Raw genomic sequence first — 24,472 nt, 5'->3', positions numbered from 1 at the left:
TAAACTATTCATGACATATATTACATCCCCCAATGGTCAAGGAACTCAACTAAGAGTTTCTTGCTGATATCAGGCCTCCAAATCGACCCACGGATCGATTGGAATGGACGGATCGATCCGTGGATCGATCCAGGTGGCTACTGTAAGTGGGGCTTAGGTTAGATCGATCCAGCACGCTACTGTACTCGGGCAATATCCTGGATCGATCGGCTGATCGATCCAGACTAGCCAATCGATCCAGTGATCGATCCCAGAGCCTTCTGTTCGCGACAGAATTTGCTGGATCGATCGGCTGATCGATCCAGAGGCCTACTGTTCGCGGTACGAACTTCTCAATCGATCGACTGATCGATTGAGAAGCCCCAATCGATCGGCCAATCGATTGGGGTTTCTGATTTCACACCAGAAGCCTGATTTCAGCACTGTCTCATGCCAAATCACATATAATGACTCCAAAAATGACTAAGAACACCCTAACAATGATAACTAACATTCTAACGTCATACCAATAGTGTTCTAAGCTTAAAAGAGTGCATGGTTACTAATTCATAGCAATTAACATACTAAAGTGCGAATGTTAAAACACTGAAAAGTTCTAATGCTTAAAACAAAACTTGCTAAAATTCTCTAAGATCTTTATTCCAAGTTCCATCCACACACATCTTCATCGCATTGCCCTCCAGCCTCCGCTAGTCCATCTTTCCTTTACCCTTATCTGCAGTATAAGGAAAAAGTATCTGTAAGCTTGAGAGCTTAGTAAAAACTATCTACCTCACTAAAACATGCAATCGATGCAAATCATGCTTTGAAAACATGCTATTTGAAAAGAACATACTGAATATGCTAAACATGACATGACATACAACACATAGAAATAAAACTGATCATAGCAATAGAACTAATCATAAACTATCATGTTGTATCAACAGAAAACTAAACTGTTATAAAACTGAGCTAAGCTAATACTAATCTGATGCTAAAGCTGACTGAACTCACATGACTAATTTGTGATGTTTGAAAACTATATTCATAAGTAGATTAAAATAATAATCATGCTGCTGTTTGGGCCCGGCAACTGTACTTGCTGTGCGCGCATCCCTAACTAAACCCGGGGTTGCAAATTCCGAATCTAGTAGGGTTTACTAGGTTAGCTGAACCTAGGGACGACTGTGGGAATCCAAACCAATGGATATCTAATCCAGTACAGTGCCACTGAGAAAGTAAAATACTGAACATAAGCTAATAACTATTGTCTTGCTTCTACTAGGTTGTCTAAACCCAGAACTAGGTTATCTGAACCTAGAGGCGACTGTGGGAGCCCACCCATTGAACATCTAGTTCATCATAACTGTAGCAAGACTAAATAAGCTATAAAATTCTTCTATTGCATTTATCTAGGCTACTAAAATGCCTAAGTTGCATTTTAACTGTGCTATTAATTGATCGAACACTTGGTATGCGCTAGTTCGCATCCCTTGTGTCGGAAAACTGCATATCCCTAAATTAAAAGCATACAATCATCCGAAAAGCTACTTATACTACAGGTGAGGGGGTTCTTACCTCCTGTTCGTAATTTCTTATGATTCTAATCGCTAGGTTTCACGGAGGAGAGATCTCTTCGACGATCTTCTCGCGTCTATGCGTTCCTCTCGCGGAGGGGAGCGTCCTCGTTCCCTTGATGTTGCCGGGAGGTGCTCCTAGAATCCTTGGCTTGGTGCGCCGAGAGAGGGAGGGGAAGGAGGAGTCGGCGGAAACTAGGGTGAGGAAAGAAAAGTTACGTTCAAGGAAAATAACTCTTCACTTAATTCCTCCCTATTTATATTAAGTGGGTAATTTCGCCTAACTCAAATATAAATTTAATTGTTTCCCTTTCCTTTCAGCACGGCCCTGCTGGGTTCACCTGGTTACTAAGGTTCACCATAAGTCATAGAACCCAATAGGTCTCGGGTTCAATTCCCGCGTAGGCTATTTTACGGTTCTATTTGTTTTTGCTACCTTCGCTGCTCTAAAAATTCTATAAAAATATCCTAAAATTCCAAAAAAATCATAGAATATTTCTAAAATAGTTTTGAGAATTTTTGGGTGCTACAATCCCCCATACCTTATAAAAAGTTCGTATTCGAACTTAGAATAACTTTGGGTACTTCTGTCTCTTACTAGCTTCTGTCTCCCAAGTTGCCTCTTCTGCTGTGTGATTTTGCCAAATAACTTTTACTAATGGTACTTTCTTGTTCCGCAATTTCTTAACTGCTCGATCTACTATCTGAGTAGGCCGACTATCATAGCTGAGGTCTTCGCGGACTTGTACCAGCTGGGGCTCAATCACCTGGGTGGCATCTGGGATATGCTTCTTCAGCATAGAGACATGAAATACGTTGTGGACAGCTGACATTTCCTGGGGTAGCTCTAACTCATATGCTACCTTGCCCACTCTTCTGCTGATAAGGTATGGTCCCACATATCTGGGACTTAGTTTGCCCTTCTTCCCAAAACGCATTACTCCCTTCATGGGAGCTACTCTGAGGAACACTAAATCCCCAACTGAGAACTCTAAAGGTCTGCGCCGTGTATCAGCATAGCTTTTCTGGCGGCTCTGAGCTGTCTCTATCCTCTGGCGGATCTACTGTATAGCTGCTGTGGTATCTGCCACTAGATCTGTCTGAAGCTCTAGTTCTTTCTGTTCACCACCCTCATACCAGCAGATTGGAGATCTACACCTCCGCCCATAGAGAGCCTCGTAAGGTGTCATGCCGATGGTGGCCTGATAGCTGTTGTTGTATGCAAATTCTGCTAAACTCAGATATTTGCACCAACTTCCTTTGAAGTCTAGGGCACATGCTCGGAGCATATCTTCGAGTACCTGATTTACTCGCTCCATCTGACCATCTGTCTGAGGATGGAAGGCTGTGCTGAACTTTAACTTCATGCCCAAAGCTGACTGTACACACTCCCAGAAGTGTGATGTGAACCTACTGTCTCTGTCTGATATAATGGTTCATGGAACTCCATGTAGTCTAACGATCTCCTTGAGATACAACTGTGCTAGCTGTTCCATGGAGTAGGATATCCTGATAGCTAAGAAGTGGACTGATTTAGTCAACCTGTCGACTATTACCCAGATGGTATCAAAACCATTCGTGGTTCTGGGTAATCCCACTATGAAATCCATAGAAATGTCTTCCCACTTCCATTCGGGTATCTGAATAGGCTGCAAAACTCCTTCTGGTCTCTGATGTTCTGCCTTAACCCTTTGACAGGTTAGGCAGATGCTGATATATCGAGCGATGTCTCTCTTCATCCCAGGCCACCAAAAACATTTCTTCAAGTCCTGGTACATTTTGGTGGAGCCAGGATGCATCGCATAGGGAGTCTTGTGAGCCTCCTCTAAAATCTTGCTTCGTAGTTCCTCCTGATCTGGAACGCATAATCTGTCACCAAAGTATAATGCCCCGCTATCTGATATTCTGAACTCTCCACCTTCTGATTCTGCTATCCCTTGCTTGATTTTCTGAATTTCATGATCCTGTTCCTGAGCTGTCTGAATGTCACCAAGTAAGGTAGACTCTAATGTCATAGCAGAGCGCTGTCCAACTATGAGTTCAAGACCGAAGTCTGTGATCTCCTTCTGTAGGGGCGGTGACATGGCTGCTAGAGATAATATAGCAGCACTGGACTTCCTGCTAAGTGCATCTGCTACCCTATTTGCCTTTCCTGGGTGGTGGAGGATGTCTATATCGTAGTCCTTGACTAGTTCTAGCCATCTGCGCTGTCGCATATTCAGATCCTTCTGAGTGAAGAAGTACTTTAGACTCTGATGATCTGTATACACTCTGCACTGAGCTCCATACAAGTAATGTCTCCAAATTTTGAGAGCGAACACCACTGCTGCAAGCTCAAGGTCATGGGTAGGATAGTTCTTCTCATAATCCTTGAGTTGTCTGGAGGCGTAGGCGATCACCTTGCCGTCTTGCATCAGCACTGCTCCTAGTCCCAACTTAGAGGCATCACTATACATATCAAAGCTATCTGTGTTCTCTGGTAGAGTCAGAATAGGTGCACTGGTCAATCTCCTCTTTAGCTCGCTAAAGTTGTTCTCACAGTCCTCTGTCCACTGAAATTTTTTGTTCTTTCTGGTAAGAGCTGTCAGTGGGGAGGCTATCCTGGAGAAGTCCCCTACGAACTTTCTGTAATAACCTGCTAATCCCAGAAAGCTCCTGATCTCACTGGCATTCTTGGGTCTTTTCCAGTTACTCACAGCTTCTATTTTACTGGGGTCTACCATGATACCATCCCTTGAGATGATGTGACCCAGGAAGGGCACCTGATCTAACCAAAATTCACATTTCGTGAACTTGGCGTACAACTTGTTCTGCTGGAGGGTCTGCAGTACTATTTTCAGGTGCTCTGCGTGTTCTTCCTGAGTTCCTGAATAGATAAGAATGTCATCGATGAATACGATAATGAACTTATCTAAGTATTCTCTGAATACCCTGTTCATGAGGTCCATGAAAGTAGCTGGAGCATTTGTCACACCAAAGGGCATGACTACGAACTCATAATGTCCGTATCTAGTCCTGAATGCTGTCTTGGGTATATCCCCTTCTTTAACTTTCACCTGATGATAACCTAATCTGAGGTCTATCTTAGAGAACACTGCTGCTCCCTTTAGCTGATCGAACAGGTCATCTATTCTTTGGAGAGGATACCTGTTCTTAATGGTGACTTGGTTCAGTGCTCTGTAATCTATGCATAGGCGCATGCTCCCGTCCTTCTTCTTCACGAACAATACAGGCGCTCCCCATGGTGAGTGACTAGGACGTATGAAGCCCTTGTCAAGCAGCTCCTGTAGTTGCTCATGAAGTTCCTTCAGTTCTGCTGGAGCCATGCGGTAAGGCACTTTAGAGATAGGATTTGTACCGGGAATGAGTTCTATCTCGAATTCAATCTCCCTGTCTGGTGCTAGGCCTGGTAACTCTTCGGGGAAGACTGCTGGGTAGTCACATACGACTCGGACCTCTGCTAGTCATTGATCCTTGTCCTGACTACGTGTGCTAAAAATCCGTACATCCCGAATCCATTAATCTCTGTGCCTTCATAGCAGAGAAACTTTTGGGCTTTTCTTTGGTTCTCCGACGAACTCGAATCAGCTTCGCTCAGGTTGAATACAACTTTACTTTACGACTCGATGGAAGCACCGTATCTGATCAAGAAGTCCATTCCGAAGATGACATCGTAGTCAGTCATATTTAGCACTATCAGATCACAAAAGAGTTCTCTGTCTGCTATAATGACTGGTACTGCTCTGAGCCAGTGCGTGGATGCCATAATTTCTCCTGAAGGTAAGGTCGTCAGAAACTGACCACTGAGTACCTCTGGAGGTCTTGCTAACTTCTCAGCAAATGTCCTGGATATATAAAAATGGGTTGCCCCAGTATCGAATAAGACAGTGGTACTTTGCTGTAAAATACTAATCTGACCTGTAACAACTGTCGAGGCATTTGCTACGTCCTCTCTGGTCAGTGAATAGATCCGTGCATTTGTCGTAGCTGGAGGGGCTTCTAGTCTGCCCTGGCTGATGTGGGGACCATCTAGAGCGGCCTGCATCTGATGTAACTGAGCTGGCTGGCCTCCATACTGAATCGGCTGTGGTGGAGGAAGACTAGCCTTGTTCGGACACTGCTTGGCTATGTGCCCTTCTTGTCCACACTCAAAGCATCCTCGTGTGCCTTTATGACAAACTCCAGGGTGGAATTTCCCACAAGTAGCACACTTTGGATAACTGGGTTGTTTGCTAGCTGGCCCTCCTTTTGGGTAACTCCCTGGTTTGCGCTTGTTGTTGGAGTTCCCTTTCTAGTTGGAGTTGTGGCCCTGTTGTTTCTGAGTGCCTGGACCTCCTTGACCTTTAGATTCCGTGAGAACTTGCTTCTGCTGCTTGATATTGTTCTGGTAGTGCTAGGTGGTCAGAGCACTGCTGACTAGTTCTTCGGTGGTTTGCGGCCTGTGAATGCCACCAGCCACGTTCATTGCTATTTCCGGCCTCAGCATCTTGAGCATCAACCGGACTCTTTCTTTCTCTGTGCTGACTAGTTCAGGGCATAGACGAGCCAATCTATTGAATTTCTTCACGGCTTCCTCAACTGATAGGTTGCCCTAACGAAACTCAGTGAACTCATCGTAGTGGCGGTTTGTGACCCACATGTGAAAGAATTCTTCAAAGAACTCCTTCTCGAAGTCTGCCCATGTCATCTGGTTTACTGGGCGCTTCACTCTGATTCTCTCTCACCACATGCGTGCATCTCCTGTCAGGCAGAAGGAGGCGCACTTCACCTTCTCATGTTCTGGCCAGTCCAGAAGCTCCATCGTACTTTCCAGTGTTTTGAACCAGGCTTGTGCATCCCATGGTTCGCTGGTGCCTAAGAAGTTCTCGGGCTTGACTCTTTGCCACTGGATCAGATAGGCTTCTCTCTTTGCCTCTACTGGTGCTGTAGGCTGGACTGGTGGAACCTCTAAGACTACTGGCGTTGCTAAGTTTGGTTCCGGGGTGACTGTGGGAGTATTCAGCTGATTAGCCTTTAAGGTGGCTATCTCCTGCTGCTGTTCAGCTAACTGCTGCTGTAACTGAGCCACCAATGTTGTCAGGTCTGGGGGAGGCACTGAACTGCCTGCCTCATGCTGGGGCTCAGTAGCTGGTGCCCTTCTAGCTGGGCGTCCTCGTGCCATTCTAGAGACATAGAGGACATACATAACTAATACAATCATAATAGAGTAACTACTGTTATCATATTATCTACTATCATAAACAAGCATATTTTAGTTATATCTGAACATGAAAACAAGAAACATAGAAAAAGTGAGAGATGTTCTTACTCAGAAGCTGCAGGTTCAATGCTGATGTGTGTGCAGGAAGTATGGAACCTCGCTCTGATACCACTCTGTAACGACCCACCTTCTACTGACTAGGCTGTGAGGCCGATCGTTACATTAATCTGTGCAAAACTATTCCCTGACCATTACTAAATTTAGATGCGGAAGCTGTACTAATTAAAATTTTGCTAAACTATCATCATTTCTTGGTTCTACATGTGCTAAGGGGTGTAATCTAAACTATTCATGACATATATTACATCCCCCAATGGTCAAGGAACTCAACTAAGAGTTTCTTGCTGATATCAGGCCTCCAAATCGACCCACGGATCGATTGGAATGGACGGATCGATCCAGGTGGCTACTGTAAGTGGGGCTTAGGTTGGATCGATCTAGTGATCGATCCAGCACGCTACTGTACTCGGGCAATATCCTGGATCGATCGGCTGATCGATCCAGACTAGCCAATCGATCCAGTGATCGATCCCAGAGTCTTCTGTTCGCGACAGAATTTGCTAGATCGATCGGCTGATCGACCCAGAGGCCTACTGTTCGCGGTACGAACTTCTCAATCGATCGGCTGATCGATTGAGAAGCCCCAATCGATCGGCCGATCAATTGGGGTTTCTGATTTCACACCAGAAGCCTGATTTCAGCACTGTCTCGTGCCAAATCACATATAGTGACTCCAAAAATGACTAAGAACACCCTAACAATGATAACTAACATTCTAACGTCATACCAATAGTGTTCTAAGCTTAAAAGAGTGCATGGTTACTAATTCATAGCAATTAACATACTAAAGTGCGAATGTTAAAACACTGAAAAGTTCTAATGCTTAAAACAAAACTTGCTAAAATTCTCTAAGATCTTTATTCCAAGTTCCATCCACACACATCTTCATCGCATTGCCCTCCAGCCTCCGCTAGTCCATCTTTCCTTTACCCTTATCTGCAGTATAAGGAAAAAGTATCTGTAAGCTTGAGAGCATAGTAAGAAACCATCTACCTCACTAAAACATGCAATCGATGCAAATCATGCTTTGAAAACATGCTATTTGAAAAGAACATACTGAATATGCTAAACAAGACATGACATACAACACATAGAAATAAAACTGATCATAGCAATAGAACTAATCATAAACTATCATGTTGTATCAACAGAAAACTAAACTGTTATAAAACTGAGCTAAGCTAATACTAATCTGATGCTAAAGCTGACTGAACTCACATGACTAATTTGTGATGTTTGAAAACTATATTCATAAGTAGATTAAAATAATAATCATGCTGCTGTTTGGGCCCGGCAACTGTACTTGCTGTGCGCGCATCCCTAACTAAACCCGGGGTTGCAAATTCTGAATCTAGTAGGGTTTACTAGGTTAGCTGAACCTAGGGACGACTGTGGGAATCCAAACCAATGGATATCTAATCCAGTACAGTGCCACTGAGAAAGTAAAATACTGAACATAAGCTAATAACAATTGTCTTGCTTCTACTAGGTTGTCTAACCCAGAACTAGGTTATCTGAACCTAGAGGCGACTGTGGGAGCCCACCCATTGAACATCTAGTCCATCATAACTGTAGCAAGACTAAATAAGCTGTAAAATGCTTCTATTGCATTTATCTAGGCTACTAAAATGCCTAAGTTGCATTTTAACTGTGCTATTAATTGATCGAACACTTGGTATGCGCTAGTTCGCATCCCTTGTGTCGAAAAACTGCATATCCCTAAATTAAAAGCATACAATCATCCGAAAAGCTACTTATACTGCAGGTGAGGGGTTTCTTACCTCCTGTTCGTAATTTCTTACGATTCTAATCGCTAGGTTTCACGGAAGAGAGATCTCTTCGACGATCTTCTCGCGTTTATGCGTTCCTCTCGCGGAGGGGAGCGTCTTCGTGCCCTTGATGTTGCCGGGAGGTGCTCCTAGAATCCTTGGCTTGGTGCTCCAAGAGAGGGAGGGGAAGGAGGAGTCGGCGGAAACTAGGGTGAGGAAAGAAAAGTTACGTTCAAGGAAAATAACTCTTCACTTAATTCCTCCCTATTTATATTAAGTGGGTAATTTCGCCCAACTCAAATATAAATTTAATTGTTTCCCTTTCCTTTCAGCACGGCCCTGCTGGGTTCACCTGGTTACTAAGGTTCACCATAAGTCATAGAACCCAATAGGTCTCGGGTTCAATTCCCGCGTAGGCTATTTTACGGTTCTATTTGTTTTTGCTACCTTCGCTGCTCTAAAAATTTTATAAAAATATCCTAAAATTCCAGAAAAATCATAGAATATTTCTAAAATAGTTTTGAGAATTTTCGGGCGCTACAAATTACTCGCTTCCTACGTATTCGTTAGTGCGCAAGCGGAAATATAAATACTAATTACGAATACAAAAGCTAATGACAAAGAAAAGAACAAGCAAACCAATGCACGTCGATGTAACGTGGTTCGGAGATAATGCTCCTACTCCACGGCTGTCCGTAAGGTGGACGATCCCGATCCTTCGGTGGATTAGCCCCCGACAAACTCCGGCTACTCAAGCAACTCCTTGTGGGTGGAGAAACCTCACCACAACATCAACCAAGAACACTTGGACACAAGAGAACCTTGAGCACTTTAGTGACTACTAATTAGGCTTTAACCAAGTCTAATTTCGTCAACCTTTGCTGGCTATTCCAAGCTCCTTCTTATAGAGCTTGAGGAAATCAGCCTTACTGATTTGGCCGTTACCAGTCGACTGGTCCTTGCACCTGTCGACTGGTGCCAGCCCAACGACACTCCGACGGCTATCTATCAGTCGATTGGTCCCTGGACCAGTCGACTGGTCCCAGCCATTTTGGGCACAGAAGCTCTCTGAGCTCACCATCAGTCGACTGGTCCTAATACCAGTCGACTGGTACAACCCTAAACCTAGGGTTCCCATCCCGAGTACATTTCTCTCAGCACTCTAACCCTCACGACTCACTTGACTCTTCTTTGCAGCTTTGACCACTTGCCTTCAAGCCTACTTCCTTTGGCTCTCGTCCCTCGGATGCATCCAAGCCCGTGGCTCGTCCCCAATGTCATCCTTCGCGTATGCCTCGAAGTCGCTTCCATTGGCCCTTGTCCTTGCTGCCTTGTCCATGGTCCCTCGGATGCTCCATCCTTCACCGGACCCGAAGCCGTCAACCTGAGTCACATGTGTCACCTGCAGTCCTGCACAACTCAAGTACACATATCAAATAACGAGGGTAAACCTAACTTAAACCCTTTACCCAAACACCAAAACACATGGTCCCGTGGACCATTGGGATTGCTCTAACAATCTCCCCCTTTTTGGTGTTTGGCTATACGTTTAAGTTAGGGAAAACATATAGCAAATAAACATGCTAATAACAAATGGACTTACGTCGCCAAGGCTACACACTTGGACTTACACCGCCGAATGGACTTACGTTGCCAATGCTACACACTTGGACTTACACTGCCGAATGGACTTACGTTGCTAAGGCTACACACTTGGACTTACACTGCTAAATGGAAATGCAATATGCATTGGAACCTATCCCAAGGCTCCCCCTACACCTAAGCTCCCCAATGAGCTAGGATTTTTCCACAGAGATTTTTAAGAATCTATCACAAGGCTCCCCCTATGCAAAGGAATTTAAGATTTTCCCAACTAAACCTTACTTCTCCCCCTTTGCCTAACATCCAAAAAGTTCTCCAACAATATCTCAATTGTTGAAAACTTATCATCCAAACTTACCCAAACTCATGTATTTATCCCCCATGGATCCCATACATTTAAACGAGTTGACACGGTCATGAACAACACTGAAAAACAATATCAGGCTAGTATCAGTCGACTGCCCTGAGTGCCAGTCGACTGCCCCCTTCGACAGAACCTTACAGAAGTATTCTGTGGTCGAAATCTACTGTTACCAGTCGACTGGTCTCGTCACCAGTCGACTACCCTCATAAAAATGAGCTTACAGAGATATTCTGTGCTCAAAAATACTGTTGCCAATCGACTGGTGCCTGCACCAGTCGATTGACACCCTATTTCGGCAAAAATTAATCTTTTCAGACCAACTTCAGAAATGCACCAGAAATTCCCTAGACCTCCAAAAATCTCCAAATTTTATGGAGAGGTCTATTGTACCCTTGTCTACTTGGGAAAAATACATTAAAAATGTATCTATCACCAATCCCAAGATTGACATAAAATCCAAAACTAGCTAAATGGTTCAATTAAACCTTAACCTAAAGTCCTAGTTTTAGCTTCCTCTTGATGTATTTGCCCATACCAACCCACAATGCATCCCTAGCATTGTTTTATATGGCATCTATACATCCAAAATCAATTATCATGTTATATGACCCCCAAATGTCATATTTCTTGCATGAAACACAAATCATGTGTGCCAAATCCCTAGGTTTAAGACTCAAGTCCGTCTCCAAACCATTTGGCACACTCCATGGCTCTTCTAGACTCCCAAGTAGTACCCACCTGAGATCCATTGGCCATGGGTCCCAATTTGACTCTTTGAGCTCCCTCTAGAGCTCTTAACCTTAGCCATCTTCTTAGATGCTTTCTCCATTATGGCTAAACCACAGTGGTGCACCTTGGACACATCATCCTTGTCATAATCATATGCAACCCTAGCATATTTCTTCTCATTGGCTTTAGATGACTCTCCCTTGCCCTTATCATGTGCCACCCTAGCACATGGTCTCCTTTTGGCCTTGGAGGGACTAGATCGGTATCCCAAGCCCGATCTATCATTGTTGGGTCTTTGACTACCCAACACCATACTTAATTCCTTAGATCCAACATTGAATCTCTTAAGGAATTGTTCTAACTTATCAAGCTTTCCCCTTAAAGCTTGATTCTCGTTCTCTAGGTTCCTAACCCTAGAGTTAATTTGTCCACCTTGGACATTCCTAGACCTACCCTTCATAGGCATATGTCTCCGCTTATTGGGATTAATGTCTTGGGTCTCCTTAGGTCTACCATTTCTAGAGTTATCATGAATGGATACCTTAGAGTTATGATCTACAATTACCCTATTCCTATCATGATATTTGAAACCAAAATTTTGCATGGGTACATAATGATAATCATTATTTTTCCTAGCATGCATGGGAATATAAGAATTTGAATTACATTTCAAATTAGGGTATACCTCCCTTACCCTTGAAGCTCCCCCTTGACTTGAGCTCTTCTTCTTTTTCTTCTCTTTCTCCCATTTCTTTAAATGCGCCAACTTCTTGATTTCTTTCTTCTTTGGGCATTTGGTGTGGTAATGACCCCACTCACCACACGTGAAGCACACTATGTGCTTTTTCTCCTTATTCCTACAACTCAAATTAGATTCAAAATGAATTGAATTGAGTTTAGGAGATACTTCTTTCTTACCCATAGGACATCTACTCTTGTATTGTCCCTTTTCGTTGCACTCGAAGCACACGATGTGATCTTTTGACTTTGCTTCGGTGGAGGTACTCACTAGGTTGACTTCCAAGACTTCTTCTTCACTTGTCTTGGATTCTTCCTCAACCATTGAGGATGTCTCCTCATCCACGCTAATGGATGGCATTTCTTCATCCTTCTCCTCCTTCTCCTTGGAAGTTGAGTGCTTGTCACCTTCCGGTTGCTCCTCCTCTACTTGAGCTTCTTCATCCATTTCTTTGGATTTTTCTTCTTCTTGTGTAGGCATAAGTTCTTTACCTAGAACTTTCTTTACTTTGCTCCACAAATCATGGGCATTCTTGTATTCACCTACATCACTCAATACGTTAGAAGGCAAAATATCTACCAAAATTGATATTACCTTATCGTTTGCCTCTGATCGTGTGGTTTGCTCCTCCATCCAATGTCGTGGTCGGAGCTTCTTCCCTTTCTCGTCTTTAGGGACTTCAAATGGCTCTTCCACCACCATCATTGTGTCCCAATCTGTCTCGAAGAAGTTCTTCGTCTTCACCATCCAAAAGGTGATGTCCCATAAGCTTCCTCCTTCGAACTTTGGCGGATCTATCAAGCCGGTCATCTTTGCTTTCTCGGCGGTTAGTCCGACGGAGAGCGGCCTCGCTCTGATACCACTTGTTGGAGGATCTTACGGTCGGCTAGAAGGGGGGTTGAATGGACGGCGCCCCCAATTACTCTCTTCCTACGTATTCGTTAGTGCGCAAGCGGAAATACAAATACTAATTAATAATACAAAAGCTAATGACAAAGAAAAGAACAAGCAAACCAATGCACGTCGATGTAACGTGGTTCGGAGATGATGCTTCTACTCCACGACTGTCCGTAAGGTGGACGATCCCAATCCTTCGGTGGATTAGCCCCCTGTAAACTCCGGCTACTCAAGCAACTCCTTGTGGGTGGAGAAACCTCACCACAACACCAACCAAGAACACTTGGACACAAGAGAACCTTGAGCACTTTAGTGACTACTAATTAGGCTTTAACCAAGTCTAATTTCATCAACCTTTGCTGGCCATCCCAAACTCCTTCTTATAGAGCTTGAGGAAATCAACCTTGCTGATTTGCCCGTTACCAGTCGACTGGTCCTTGCACCAGTCGACTGGTGCCAGCCCAACGGCACTCCAACGGCTATCTATCAGTCGACTGGTCCCAGCCGTTTTGGGCACAGAAGCTCTCTATGCTCACCATCAGTCGACTGGTCCTAATACCAGTCGACTGGTCCTAATACCAGTCGACTGGTACTAATACCAGTCGACTGGTACAACCCTAAACCTAGGGTTCCCATCCCGAGTACATTTCTCTCAGCACTCTAACCCTCACGACTCACTTGACTTTTCTTTGCAGCTTTGACCACTTGCCTTCAAGCATACTTCCTTTGGCTCTCGTCCCTTGGATGCATCCAAGCCCGCGGCTCGTCCCCAATGCCATCCTTCGCGTATGCCTCGAAGTCGCTTCCATCGGCCCTTGTCCTTGCTGCCTTGTCCACGGTCCCTCGGATGCTCCATCCTTCACCGGACCCGAAGCCATCAACCTGAGTCACATGTGTCACCTGCAGTCCTGCACAACTCAAGTACATATATCAAATAACGAGGGTAAACCTAACTTAAACCCTTTGCCCAAATACCAAAACACATGGTCCTGCGGACCATTGGAATTGCTCCAACACCAGAGAGTCCTGTAGGTAATAAGTACCAGACACTAGTTTTTTAATGACCTTATAAGGGTCCTCCCATTGAGGTGTTAACTTAGTTACTTCTCCTACTGGTCTGATCCTTTTCCATACTAAATCTCCTTCTCCCAAGAAATAGGGGATCACCTTCTTATCATAGTTTTGATGCATCAGTTGTCAGTACACGGTTAACCGAGCGGCTGTCCTCTCACGGGTTTCATTGATAAGATCCAGCTCTAAAAGTTGCCGCTCGGTATTCTCAAGGTCATATGATAACCGCCAGCTAGATGGAACCCCAACCTCGACCAACACGACTGCTTCATTGTCGTAGACGAGATGAAAGGAAGTGAGTCATGTACTTTCTCGTGGAGTCGTTCGATATGCCCAAAGGAATCTGGGAAGCTCTTCCACCCAATCGCCGCCCACGTGGTCTAACTTGACCTTCAGCCCTCGGACTATCTCTCTGTTAGTGACCTCGGTTTGTCCATTACTCTGACAATACGCCACGAAAGTGAAGGCCTAGGTGATACCAAACCCCTGACACCATTCTTGGAGCTTGCGCCCTTAAAACTGCCTCCCATTATCTGAGATTAATTTATGTGGGATTCCGTATCGACATAAAATATTTTTCCATAGGAACTGGATAACGGCTCCCTCCGTTATCCTAGCCAAGGCCTCTGCCCCCACCCACTTCGAGAAGTAATCCATCGTAACAAGTAAAAATCACCTTTGCCCAGGAGCCATGGGGAAAGGTCCGACGATATCCATACTCCATTGGTCAAAAGGACAAGAGACTATTGAGGTTTTCAAAATCTTGGTCGACTGATGGGTCAGGTTATGATGCTTTAGGTAGATAAGTTGCCACCAACCATTGGGCATCTCTCTGCAAGGTAGGCCAAAATGACCTTATTAGCAATACTTTACGGGCAAGCGTCCTTCCTCCTACGTGACTACCGCAACATCCCTGGTGAATTTCTTATAACGCATATTCCGCCTCGTCCAGGCCTAAGCATTTGAGCAATAGTCGAGAGAATGCTCACTTGTATAATTGATCCCCGATTAGTGTATAAGCATGAGCTCTCTTTCTAATCGATCTGACTACCTTAGCATCGGTGGGTAAGATACCTTATTGAAGATAAAGGATCATTGAGGCTCTCCAGTCAATTGGTTCTTCCAAGTTATTCTGCAAGTCGATATGTGCTATCAGGAAACTCTAGGCCATTGACTTATCCAGAACCCAAGTGGTTAAAGAGCTAGCCATTTTAGCAAATTCATCTTCCCTTTGATTGTCTGCCTTGGGAATTTTGGTTACTGTGACCTCCTTAAAGCCTTCCTTCATTTTCTCATATGCTTCTCTGTAAAGCTATAGCTTCTTATTATTGTCTTCAAAATTACCGACCACCTGCTGAGCCACCAACTGGGAATCTGAGTAAATGATTACCTGTGTGGCTCCTACATGTCGAGCAGCCTGCAGTACAGCTAAAAGCACCTTATATTCTACCTCGTTGTTAGTAACTCTAAAGTTTAACCTGCCAGCTAGTTGCATGCTATCTTCTTGAGGGGATATAAAAAGTATTCCCACTCCACTTCCTTGTTGAGTAAATGACCCATCTACGTATACCTTCCATATTTCCTCAGAATCATGTTGATGGATCTCCGTCAGAAAGTCGACCAGGGCTTGTGCTTTGATCATTGTTCGGGACTGATACTGTATATCATATTCTCCCAGCTCAATTGTCCATTTGATGAGACGATCAACTATCTCTATGTTGGTAAGGGCCTTCCTCATGGTATTATTGGCCAGTACAATAAATGGGTGTGCTAAAAAATAAGGTCTTATGCGAAGAGCCATGAGAACCAACTCGTAAACAAACTTTTCGAGGGTTATGTATCGAGACTCGACCCCTTTCAATAGATGGCTGAAGAAATACACTGGTCGTTAGTAAGCATCTCTTGTAAAATATGAGCAACACCAAATCCCTCTAAAGCCCAAACTTCCATTTCTCCTACTCGTTGTGCCACTTGCTTTGCCCTTCCTCAAAGGGGTTGTTGTGTAACAAGTGTGTAATGTCCACTAGAACGTCCATGGATTTTATCATCAACTTGATGAATTAATTTTAAAATATAGCATTATGCATCGTCTTGCTCTTTCACCAGAACTGCTCCCACGGCCTCAGGGGTAGCTGACAAATACATCCAGAGCGGCTCCCCAACAATAGGTTTAAACAATGAAGGCAGGGTCTCTAAGTGTTACTTCAGTTCCTCAAAAGATTTGCTGCATTCTTCATCCCACTAAAACTTAACAGCTCTTCAGAGTACCTTAAAGAAGGGGAGTGCTCGATCTGCAGATCGGGATATGAACATGGAGTGTGTCATGATTCTTCCCACCAACTTATGGGCTTCCTTCAGATTCGGAGATGCCTACATGTCTCAGAGTGCCTGAACCTTATCCAGGTTGGCTTCAATCCCTCTCTCGGTAATGAGGTATCCCAGAAATTTTTCTCCTTGAGCTCCAAACAGACACTTCAAGGGATTTAACCTTAGCCCGTACTGCATCAGCGTGCTGCAGGTCTCCTCCACATCGGTAATCAAGTTTATTGCCATAGTAGACTTGATCAGTATGTCGTCTATATAGACTTTCACGTTCCATCCGATTTGCTCCCGGAAGATCTTGTCTATCATCTTATGATAAGTAGCTCCTGCAATCCGTAGCCTAAATGACATGACTGTATAATAGAAAATGTCATCGGCCGTGATGAAGCTTAGTCAATTAGAGTGGCGCAGAGACACTATTAGGGTGCTCTGTTAGGGTGCTCTGTTTAATTCTGTTAGGGTGCTCTGTTTAATTCTGTGTAGCAAATTAACCTCATCAACTAATTCTTATTAAGTGCCTGACATTCTTGTGTAGCAAATTCTGTTTTAGCAATTAATTAGTTGATGAAAGGCCATAGTCCATCTATCATCTTTTAGGGTGCTCTGTTTAATTCTTATTTTTGTTACTGTTTCGAGTAAGATCAGATTGGTGAGTTAGGAGTAGAGTTAAGCTTAGTCAATTATTGATTCTGCAAATTGTTAGGTTGATATCTGTACTTGAGTTTTATTAGATGATTATCTTTGGTTAAGAAGAATTTGGTTCAGAATAATGTTTTGCAGTTAAAATCAGTACCTTAGATTGTTTTAGTTTAATTCAGGCGTGAAAAAGTTTTATCACTGAAATTTGGTTGATTTGTGCTCATTTTAAGTTGAGTTAGTAGAGTTCGTTTCTTGTTTGTTTAGAATTCAAGTTTGCAGCAGAATATATTTTGGTTTATTGAAATCATTCATTTTTCTGCAATTTAATCTTTAGTACCAGAGTTCCTTCAAACTTCGAACCACATTTCATAACTAGAAAATTCAAAAATAGTGTTCTAAATCCAAGACAATCATATTTCTAGCATGATCCTCGAAAAATTTGACTCGGCCCTTATACTAAAACATTTCCTCGTGTAGTTGAGGGTTTTCGATCATAACATTAATTTGGGAGCTTATTTGTGACGTTCATTTGGATAGCTACCACTATACCCTACCATGATCTCCAGGATGGTGATATTTCCCCTATTCTCTTCCTTAGAGGATTCCACCGGCTCCTTGCCCCGGCCTAGCTACTGAGTTCCCTAACCTCTGCCTTCGAATAGGGATTTACTTGATTGCCCTGCGGCAGTAGGCGGGTTGGCCAGCAGCTTCTGAAGCTTGGGCGTGATCTCAGGCAGAGGCAGGCCCAGTTTAGCTGCCCACCAAGAATCTTGGGCGAATTGGACGCAATCTCCTGTGGAATGGATGTGAGACCTATGGTAGGTGCAATAACGAGGCCCCCACTAATCGGGTCTTGGGGCTTGAATAGCTTCGACTCATTGCGCCACCCTGGATTCCTGACCAGACGAAAATCCTGGTCGGGTGTCCTTGGAGTAGGCAAAGGGTCGAGCTGGAGGTTGGGGCGACCTTCTCTCCGACCTGTTGGCAGGAGCAGGCGCCTTGTCTGCTTTCCTTCGGGCCACCTAGGCTTCTTCTACATTATTGTAGCTTGCTTCCTTCCCCAATATCTCATCAAAATTCTTCACAGACTCTCAAATGAGGGCTCGGAAGAACTCTCCTTCCACCAGACCATGGGAGAAGGCACTTATCAAGTTCTCTGAGGTAGCACACGGGACATCCTGGGCTACCTGGTTGCAGCGTTTTATATAGGCCCTCAGGGGCTCTGCTGGCCTGCCTGAGGGAGAATAGGCAATGGTTAGTCTTTTGATATTTCCTGTTACTAGTGAAATAAGGCAGGAAAGCATTCTTGAAATCCTGAAAGCAGGTGATGGATTCGACCGGCAATCTGTCGAACCACTTTTGTGCTGAGTCAGACAGAGTGTTTAAGAATGTCAGGCACTTAATAGCGTCTCTATACTGGTGCAACAGCGTAGTGTTCCAAAATTCATGAAGGTGATCTTCTAGATCCTTGCTACTGTCATATTCTTCGATGGATGGGGGCTTATACCCCTTCGATAATTTCTCCTCGAGCACCCTAAAAGAGAAGGGTACTTTCAATTCCTAGGGCAACTCCCTCAGCTCCTCCCTGATGACTATGGCCTTTCCCTTCTTTGAATCTCTGGGTGAGGAACTTTTGATCGTGGAGGCCTGGTGTTGCTCGTTCATGTTGTAATACTCCGGGCAAGGGTCACAATAGCAAGCTCGGGGAAAATCCTTGGGTTGTTTCATCTTAGACCCCTATTTGAAGTGTGGGTCTAATCCTTTGAAATTGCAGGCATCTTGTGTGGTTGAGAAGCAATGGTGTGCCTTTCGGATGTCGTTCACCTCTTGCCTTCCTTGAATAATTCGTACTCTTCGGTTGTCATGGTGACGTTGATCTTACCAGTGTCCTCCGTCGTCATGTTCTAGAATAGGTGAAGGAGATTCCCACAGACAACGTCAAATTGATCTTGTCCGGAATTTGAGTTAGACAAAGGCCGACGAAGATGGCATTAGTGTTGATAGAGAGGCGGCTTTGATGCACCCTGTATATACACGTCTGAAAAGCCAACCCCCATGTGGAACTCCCTGATCTATAGTATGAGAACTGGTGGTAAACGAACTCTGCACACACTCAAACAAGCACCCAGAATGTTAGAAACCAAAAATCAGGGAAAAAGTCCTTCGCACAAGCTTTCCGAAGCTCAAGTCAGGACCTTTTCCCCCAAAAGAACAGTGTATGATGGAAAAAGAACCGTTGAAGACGAGTGCATATGTGCACGTACCTAGATAAGGAAGAAGACTTCCCTTTTTATATGACGCTGCGTAGCTTCAGAGCCTACTTGTTATAAGAGAATGTCGGGTGTCAGGGCCTATTAGGTGAGAGAGGATGTACGGTGGCCTCCTATTGGTGGAAGAAAGATTCCATTCGCAGGTGATAGCAAACCACTAGAATATTCCCTGACATATGGCAGTTATTCTCTAACAGGAAGTTATGATTCCCTAACATTGTTATCGCTTAGCGCTTTCCGTCCCACCCGAGTTTAGCTACAGACAGCTCTGGATAACCATTTAGATGTATCACCCGGCTTGAGTCTTGATGAGGAGGATGAGTCGTGGTGACTCGCCCGGGCTTTATCTGAGATTGTGGCGAGAAACCCATCTTCATGCCTTGATCGCGGAAGGATCGGCCGAGAGTTATCCTAGTGAAAGTACTCGTCTTGGCTACATGGCCCGAGTTGGGGAAGTCCGATCATTCAGGGGCAGGTCAGGAACTAGTACGAGCTCCATCTTATGTCTCATATCTGGGAGACTTGCCCTGGCTGTGATCGTCCAGGAAATATGCGGCTGATGATGTGAGACGGTCTAACTCCCTCTTTCTCCTGACTATTGACTACCATGCCCTCTTGACTTTTGAATGTCATGTCTCTTTCAATATTGACTGTCATGTCCCCTTGACTTTTGATTGTCTGGTCTTATCGGGTCCCACCTTTATGCACCGTATCACTACATTTAGGGGTATTGATTAAGATGGAGGAAGAGGTACTTCGGATGATGAAAGAAGTGATGCAAACAATGATCACAATGAATGTGATGAACCCATGATTTCTAGGACCATAAGGCCTCATCAAGATCATCCTTGTTGATCAAGGTGGAGGAAGAGGTATTTAGGATAATGAAAGAAGTGATGTAAACAATGACCACCATCAATGTGATGAGCCCATGATTTCTAGGACCTTAAGGCCTCATCAAGATCATCCTATTGACCTAGTAATTGTAGATGTTACACAAGGAGTAAGGACTATATCCTACTTTAGAGATCATACTAGTCAAATTGCTCTAATATCCCAATTTGAACCAAAATCGATTGATGAAGTCTTAATTGATACATATTGAATCCTAGCAATGCAAGAAGAGTTGAATCAATTTGAGAGAAGTAAAGTATAGGAATAGTTCCAAGACCCAATGATAGTACAATTGTTACAACAAAATGAGTTTTTAGGAACAAATTAGATGATTAAAGTAGAGTCACTAGAAATAAGGCTAGGTTAGCGGCTTGGGAGTTCAGTCAAGTTGAGGGATTTGATTATAATGAAACCTATGCTTCGGTAGCTCGGTTAGAGTCCATCCGAATTTTATTAGGATATGTCGCTCACATGAGTTTTAAACTTCATAAATTGGATGTAAAATCAACATTCCTTAATGAGTTTATTAAGGAAAAAGTTTATGTAGAGCAACCACCCGGGGTTGAAAATGTAGATTACCTAAATCATGTTTATAAACTTAAGAAAGCTTTATATGGGATAAAACAAGCTCCCTGGACTTGGTATGAAAAATTCTCATCCTTCTAAATCTCTAAGGACTTTAGAAGAGTACGAATTAGCCCAACTTTATTTCTAAAGGCTAAGGATAAATACATTTTTGTCGCCTAAGTTTATGTTGATGACATCATTTTTTGTTTAACAAATAATGAGCTTCTTGAATACTTCATCAAACACATGGAAAATGAATTTGAGATGAGTCTAGTAAGAGAATTAACCTTCTTCTTAGATTACAAGTAAAATAAACTAGTAAAGGAACTCATGTTTATCAAACCAAATATGCTAAGGAAATTATTAAGCAATTTAGTTTGAAAAATGCCAAAATGGTGTCAACTCCTATGGGAACTAAAACTAAGATAGATAGTGATCTAAAAGGAAAATTAATAAATCCAAAGTAATATAGGAATACGATTGGTAGCTTGTTGTACTTAACTGCTAGTAGACCGGATATTTTATTTATGGTAGATATGTGTGCAAGATTCCAAACTTGTATCAAAGAATCTCACTTAATAACAGTTAAAAGTGTTGGTGCAGTTAGCACTAACGGTCTAACTCAGGTTTTGATGAATGACAAATTAGGTTAATTTAGGTGTGTCGTTATCTAACACTCTGATCGAGTGTGCAGGCTAAGTCCAGACAGGTCGACGGGCTGACCGGATGTCTGACACGAATTCCAAGCAGGTCGACGGGCTAACCGGATGCTTGGCGAGAAGTCCAGCTAGGTCGACGGGCTGACCGGATAGCTGGCGAGAAGTCTAAGCGGGTCGATAGGCTGACCGGACGCTTGGCGAGAAGTCCAGCTAGGTCGACGGGCTGACCGGATAGCTGGCGAGAAGTCCAGACGAGTCGAAGGGCTGACCGGACGTCTGGCAGGTGAGTAAAGGTAAGTCACTGGAAGGGAGTGACTGTGAGGACACATTCCCGGTAAGGGAACATTAGACGTCGATCCGGTTTAGATCCATTTCGGATATCTAAGTCGAGATCGTGATTAGATTCCGATCTCGGAAAGACGGAATCTAAGTCATACTCTTTTTGTCAAATTATAAACTGAAATAACACTCTGTTTTGCAGGTTATAAATTATATATTTGCCTTGGACTAACCTTGTCTTGCAGGAAAAGAAGTTTTCTGGAGAAAGGTGGTCCGGGCGCCCGGAGGGGATCCAGGCGCCCGGAAGGGATCCGGGCGCCTGAAGGCAAATAATATCCATTTCGCGTCATCGCCACGTGGAGCTCGCTGGTTGGACCTGCCACGTCTCACCAGGGCACCCGGAAGGGATCCGGGGCGCCCCGAGCCTCATATAAAAGAAGGGACAGGGGTGGAGCCTCTACAACATCTCTGAATTGAAGAACTCGCTCTCTTGTGCTCCTGCGACGCTGCAAAGCTCCGACAAACGTGCTGCTTCTCTTTCTAAGTCTCTTATTTTGTCGGTATTGCTTTAATTCTTTCATTAGCGTTTTCTGTACTCAGTTTGTAATATCTTTCGAACTGCTAGTGAATTGCCCATCGAAAGCACCCTCGTGTGCGGGACTTGGAGTAGGAGTCGCCAAAGGCTCCGAACCAAGTAAAATTGGTTCTTGTGTTAGCATTGCATTGTTTTACTTTTCCGCTGCGCTTACTACTGTTCGAACGTTTTTCGATATTCACCCCCCCTCTATCGAACGTCTACGATCCAACAAGTGGTATCAGAGCAGGTACCGCTCTGATTTGGTGCAACCACCAATCAGACAAAGGGGGGGTCTTTTTAAAGAAAAATTAGATATCGTTCGTTCTTAAAATAAAACCTTACGCCTTTCATTTTTTTCCCTCCAAAATTGTTTTTGAAAAATACATCGCCATCTCTTCACCATTGTTTAGTATTGATAAAATATTACATTTTCAAAATTTTGAAATAATATTTTTTCAAATATTTTATTAATATTTTAATAATATTTTATTATTTTTTCGAAAATAGTGAAATATTATTTTTTCCAGCACTGCTAATCCAAGACCAAGTCTTGGGATTTTTTTTGTTTGTTTCTCTGTGTGCAAGAATAATGCCTCTTCAAGAAGGATGGAACCCCAACGAACCACCACCGTACGATCAAGATTTCAACTACTGGAGGCGAATAACAGAATGTTTCTTAGGAAGTCTAAACTTTGATTATTGGCTGATATTGAGAAAACCTTCTCAGAACTCAGAACTAAACGCAAATGTAAGTACAATTATTTGTAATGTTTTACCTAACAATGTTCTATGCAGACTAGAAAAGTACAAAGATGCACATGAGCTTTGGACCCATTTGATCAAACTTCACGAGGAGCCGATGGAGCTCGAGGATCAAGTAAAAATCGAATCCGAACTCGGGTCAGATCCAATCGAAAAGCCTACTGAATTAGGGGTTGCGCTCAATGTTAGTAATGTTTACCAAAATACCCCTACTAATAGTAGTTTAAATAATCAACATGATGATTCAAATAAGTATGAAATTATTCCAGTGCATGATAATCTAGATCTAAATGATTTAAATTCAAAATCACAAAATAATCTTGATTCTGATCAAGTCAATTAAGACTCTGATCAATTTTGCATCAACCTTGACTTGGTCAAACAGAACAATGACCAAATCAATTCAAATAATTTAATTAATTCAGAAAATTTAAAATTAAGTGAGCATCTAGACATAAATAAGTCAAACATTAAAATAAATTCGAATTTAGAAGTCGAAAATAAGAAAATGGATAAAATCAATAATTACCTTAATAAAGTATTTAATAATCAAGAAAAAATCAGTCTAGAAAATGCTATCCAAAATCAAGATAATATAATCAACAAAAAATTAAATTTTAAAGATAAAACTTATAATCTGATAAATTCAATTAATCATTTCAATTTAAAAGGTAAAGAAAATATAAGGATAAAATCAAACACTTTAACAAACTTAAAATTGAATGTTAAAGATAACATATTAAACAAAGATAATCTAGAAAATTCAAAATTAACAGTTAATAAAAGGTTAAAAGATAAACCTTTAAAGAAATATAATTAAAATAATTTGATTAATTCAAACTCAAAAATTAATAAAAACTCAATTATTAACGATAATCTATTAAATAAAGACAATTCAATCAACTTAATAAAATTAAAATTGAAAGAAAATTCAAATATTAAATACACTCTCTTAAAAAAGGATAACTTGATCAATTTAATTAATTCAAAATAAAAAACTTAAATCTAAATTACAAATTAAACATTAAGACTAAATTGTATTTTAAAAAAAAATCATAAAAGAAAAATCAATAATTTAGGGGAGGCTCCAGAATAGCTGGCACCTCTAAAACTAACCTACCCGACAGGGTAACCCTAATCAACCTACCCGACACAGTAACTAGGACTAGTTAAAAAGGGTTTAAGTTTAACTTGAAAAATAGTACTGGAGAAGTTTTGGATGATAATACGTTAGGGAAGCTTAGTCTATGCATGTCTAGGAAGATATGGTTTCGACCTGGTGCATTTGGCTAAGTGGAACTGACCGAAGCTACCCTTTATGGATCCTAACTAGTTAGACCAAGGTTTTGTACTAAGTCCAGTGGATAGGACTATTTGGAAAACCTCGAAGGCATAGTTACTTTAATGATGTCCGAGTGACTCACCATAGCCCAGAAGATTATCCAGAGAACGC

This window comes from Zingiber officinale, chromosome 4B, assembly GCF_018446385.1.
Source record: "Zingiber officinale cultivar Zhangliang chromosome 4B, Zo_v1.1, whole genome shotgun sequence".
NCBI lineage: Eukaryota > Viridiplantae > Streptophyta > Magnoliopsida > Zingiberales > Zingiberaceae > Zingiber > Zingiber officinale.
Note: the sequence above shows the minus strand (reverse complement) of the source record.